Below are 5,329 nucleotides of genomic sequence, written 5' to 3' on the forward strand. Positions count from 1 at the left end.
TGTATGGGTGGGTGGTGAAGGAGATCCCTGCCACATATCCTTCACAAGGTGTGTGTGTGTGTTTGTATATAAATGTGTGTACCCCATACATGAGTGACATCAATGGGCATCTGTGAGGACCATGCCCCATTTGAGGGTCTACTGCCACACTCTGGAATCTTCTAGCTCATGCTGTTGCAACTGTTCACTTGTACTCCCTGAGGAAATGAGCAATGGCTGGATTGAGGAGAAGTAGTAGTAACCTCCAAAGGTGGCTCTCTTTCTCTGGGACCTCTGAGAGGAAAGTGTATGGATGGTGACAACAGCAGTGAAGAGGAGGAGATGGGGTCCATCTAAGAGAATTTTACCTGCTGTGGAGGGAGCAGCTGCAGGCTCACCCCACTGCCTTTTCCCAACCACTGTGACACATTGTGCATTGCCAAGCCACTGTGTGTCATGTGCAAGTACCTAGCAACAGAAGATCACACATTTTCTATTGTCATCAGTTCTATTGCACATTCAGATAATGGCAGAATCATTGTTGAAGTGACATCAGAGCATGTTGGTATCTACCTTTCTGTGTTAAAACGCTGTTTTAGAAGGGCTTGAGTTTTTTTTTTCCTTATTGCAGAGCTGTAAAACTTATCTCAGTAAACAACATAAAAACTGGCTAATGATCACCAATCTTATTTTCTTTTCTTACCTGGGATGGGCTTGGGAGAGGGGGAAAAAAAGCTATTTCTTTCAACGGTCCTGAAAGCATCTTAGAGAAAACAGACTTCACTGTGAATCAATAAAGATAAGCAGCTCTTAAGAAAGCTCACCACTCCTAGGCGGGTAATTCTTATGAACCATGTAAAACATCTATATATTTAGATCTGGCATTCCTTACCCTTGCATAACTCCTATGAAAATCATTGGGAGTCAGTCCTGTGTTAAGAACGGAGCAGATTCAGAAGGGAAGGGAAACAAGTTATGGCTCTATTGAAATGGAGTGTTGCCAGCTGGAGGCAACTCTCTCTCTCTCTCTCTCTGTACAAGATTGCAGCTGGGAAGGTAATCTATAAATTCCATACAATTGTCTTGATGATGCTCTTACATTTGTTAAAGACAACGAGCAGTATTGAATCCTAGAGTATGGGCATCATAAGGGCAGAGACACACAAAGGAATAAAAAGCACCAAAACGCATGCATGTGTATATTGAACATACTCACATACAGTACATACACACACATGATGGTCACTTTGTATTAGAATAGTTAGTGACCACTTATTTCTATGCTTCTTGTGTTTCAACACAAAATAATCATCTTTCGATTTCAAGTAAACCTTAGTCCTATTCAGATGTTAAAATGAACACGTGGAAAAGGCATTGTATATGTGTGGGAATGGGATCATGCACCCAGCCTCCATGTCTTCAGCTTGACATCAGCACACAGCCTATGTTATGTGTGTACAACTGTTTACACATATGCTCAATGCTGAAAGTGGAGGGGAGAGAGGAAAGTGGGATGGTTTTAAAGTGGGAGAAAAAAGGAAGTAGGATGGCTAGGCCCAGGGCTTTTTTTGTGTGTGTGGCAGTACTCACTGGAACAGAGTACCGGCACCTCTTTCTTTGCTGCCCACAGCAGCCATGTTGAGCCAATGTGGTATAGTGGTTAGAGTGTTGGACTGGGACCTGGGAGACCAGGGTTCAAATCCCCACTTGGCCATGAAGCTCACTGGGTGACCTTGGGCAAATCACTGGGCCCATCACTGGGCCCACCCCTACCTAACTTCAAAATCCACATTTTCCATTGTTGGTTGGTGGTCTCAACATCCATATATGTTCTGTTTGTGTTGGATTTATTTTTTAAAAACTGAATTTTCACATCCATACACACAGGGGTTAATTTTTTTGGTCTAATTTCCTTCTGCATTAGTCACACCCCGAAGTCCACCCCTTTACAGTGATTGGTCCAGAAAGGTCATTTTCCAGACTTTTCCTGCACTTTTCTGGAAGAGCACAAAAACGTATATCTGACTTTTTGAATTAATGTGCATGCGCAGGTTTACCGTGTTTTCAACGAAGTCTGTTGGCCTTTGCATAATATCACAAAATATTAAATGGAAACATGATTAATTAAACATTTGATTTTACATTTGATTGCAAAAGAGTGGTTAAAAAAAAGCAATGTGATACAGCTACAGAAGCCAGAGGGAGAAAGTACCCTGGCTCAGTACTGGAAGCAGGAATGAACTGTAAGAAGAAGCAGGAGGCACATGGACAGAGGGTGAGACCTACCCCTGTGATCTGCCCATAATGCAAAAGAGCAGGGAAAGACATCCTCATTACAGAGCTTAGAGCGATTTATATTTGGGACAGAAAAAATAACCAATTTATAGCAGGATAGGGAAAGTGCGGATTTAATTAGAGGAAAGTCTGAAATGGTGGAGAATATCATATTGATGCTGGCAGATTAATGGACACACAAGGGGGTTAGATTGCAGATTAAAAGGAGATATGGATTGGCCCACTGTCTCTCAGCCTAACTAAATCACTTCTGTGATGAGAGAATTGGGAGGGAAGAACCATGTTTCTAAGCCACCTTGAGGTCCTTGGAGGAAAGGTCGGATAGAAATGTAAAAATAAAATAAATTTTGTACTGACACCCATGGCACTTTTATCAATATATGAGTACGGGCACCTTGTTTCTGTTAACCAAAAAAAGCGCACTGGTTAGGCCAAACTCAGCAATATCCATCCTATGATAAGAGGTGGGAGTGGTTACAGTTCTGCCTTCCACTCCATCCCATCCCACTTCGGGCCCTGCATTGGCTCGATGTTTTAATATTAACCTAAACTTGTGGAAAGCAGTAGTGAGGGCAGCTCAGGTGATCCAGCTCCATGCTCTCTCTGTTAAACTTCTGAACAGGGTCTGTCTACATTGGAGTTTATTTTGCACATGCATACAGCACTCCCACCCCTCCTTTACGCTATTTGCAGTCACTCTCCAACCTTGAGGTTGGTCTGGAAGCTGCAGCTGGTGCAAAATGCTCACTGAGGCAGGGTATTGCCAACATGTCACCCCGCTGCTGAAAGAATTGCACTGGCTGTTCATGAGCTACTGGGCCACGTTCAAGGTTCTAGTTTTGGTGTGCAAAGCCCTATACAACTTAGACTCATGATACCTGAAAGACCGTCTTACCCCTTATATACCCAGTCTCTCACTACTCTCTGCAGGTGAGGGCCTCCTGCAGATACCACCTTATCAAGAGGTCTGTTCCGAACAACATAGAAAGCGGACCTTTAGCATTGTGGCAACTACCCTTTAGAATTCCCTCTCCTTAAATATTAGAGAGGCGCCATCTCTGTTATCTTTTAGGCACCCACTGAAGACTTTCCTCTTGCAACAAGCCTTTTAAGTAGAGACCTTATTCCAGTCTTCTTATGTGTCGGAATTGCTTTTTAATCTGTTTTTAAAGTTGATTTTTAAACATGTTTTTAAGATGCTTTGTTTTAAGATGTTTTTAAATATGTTTGTTTTCATATGATTTTAAGTATGTTTTGTTTTAAGTTGTTTTAAAGTCTTTTCTTTTTAAGTTGTTTTAAAGTGCTTTTAGTGTTTTTGTTTGCTGCCCTGGGCTCCTTCTGGGAGGAAGGGCAGGATATAAAATCAATCAATCAATCAATCAATCAATCAATCAAGCTAAGGGGAGAGCTATATGTTATAAGAAATATAAGGCTCCTACAGAAACAGCAGTTCTGTGTCGAGTTTCCACGGTGTGCATGCAAGGCCTGACCACCAACCATGCAGCTGATTGGCAGTGCCTGCAAACCCCCTTTTGGTCCATCTGCGTCTTTAGCTGCCCCATGCCTGACCTCATATCTGACATGAGGTGTGAAGCAGATGGGTGTGGCTTGGCCAAAATACCCTCACAGGGCAGATGAGGAGGCCTGGTAGGCCCAGTTAGGCCTGAGAGCCAGAAGTTCACCTATGGCGTAGCAGGGGCCCAACAACATCTGTCCCTGACTCTGGGGCCCTGGCCATTTTGCCCTAGGGCTCTCTCATAGGCCAAGGGCTCTGTAAAGCTGCTCCCCTTGGTGATTCTCTGTCAGAGTGCTCCCAGTTGTACCTCAAGAGTACAGGATTTTAAAAAAGCAGGAGGGCAGAACTGACAGCGCCTCTCCTGGAATTCACATAAGGGGTATGCAGTTAGAGACTGTGTAGCTACCATCCCTTTCAAGCACCTTTAAAGCACGTGACTTCCCCCAAAGAATCCTGGGAATTGCCGTTCGTTGAGATTGCTGGGAGATGTAGCTGTGTGAGGGCCTTTCTCCAGGTGCCCTCTCTGAGGGAGGCTCATCTTCAGAGAATCGGTAAAAATTAGCAGAGTTTAGTGGAGTGTAGCTTGCTCAACATCTCTGCGCAGCAGAGTGTGTGTGGTTTACCTGAGAGAAAGCAAGTTTTTGCCTTGCTTTGCATCACTGAGGCTTTAGATTTAGTAAAATAAGAAAATATTCCTTTATTAAGGCACACTTGATAGGAAAGGCTTTAGTCTTAGCTAACTAACTAAGTTGGAGGCCCAATGGCCAGGCTTGGTTGTTGCCCTCATGCTTCAGGGGAGAGAACAAAGGCAAAAGATGTCTGCTGTCCTGTGGCAGGTCCAAGGAGGAGGAAAAAGGGAAGGATGGAAGTGGGGTCAGCTCACTGAGAGTATCAGTTTGCAGTGGGAGGAAGACAGGCAGAGGAACACAGGTAAGGATAGGCAGCCTAGCCCTCTGGAGGACCCCCTCTCTATCTCCTCTTAGGCACGCAAAGAGAACCAACCAGGAGTTGCTCTTGTCACACTTCCAGCAGCTTGGAGGGTGGTGACAAGGGTCTGCCTGGTGCCTTCATTGACATATTTTTGGCGCCAGGTAAAGACAACCTTTTCCCAGGCTTTTGACATGCTAAGATGATATTGTTTGTTATTAGTATGCTGGCAGAGCTTCCTGTGACTCTTAAGGGGGTTGTTATTGTTTTGTTATTGTTTTCTTTTGATAGTATATATTTATGTATGTTTCCAAGCTCGATTCAAGGTGCTGGTTTTAACCTATAAAGCCTTACACGGCTTGAGACCACAATGCCTGATGGAACGCCTCTCCTGACATGAACCCACCCGTACACTATGTTCAAGATCAAAGGCCCTTCTCCGGGTGCCTACTCAGAGGGAAGGATGGCAACAAGGGAGAGGGCCTTCTCAGTGGTGGCCCCAAAATTATGGAATGATCTTCCTGACGAGGTGTGCCTGGCGGCAACACTTATCTTTTCAATGCCAGATCAAGACTTTTCTGCTAGGCATTTTAGCATGTGTCTTAAATTGCT

This window comes from Rhineura floridana, chromosome 6 (genome assembly GCF_030035675.1).
Source record: "Rhineura floridana isolate rRhiFlo1 chromosome 6, rRhiFlo1.hap2, whole genome shotgun sequence".
NCBI lineage: Eukaryota > Metazoa > Chordata > Lepidosauria > Squamata > Rhineuridae > Rhineura > Rhineura floridana.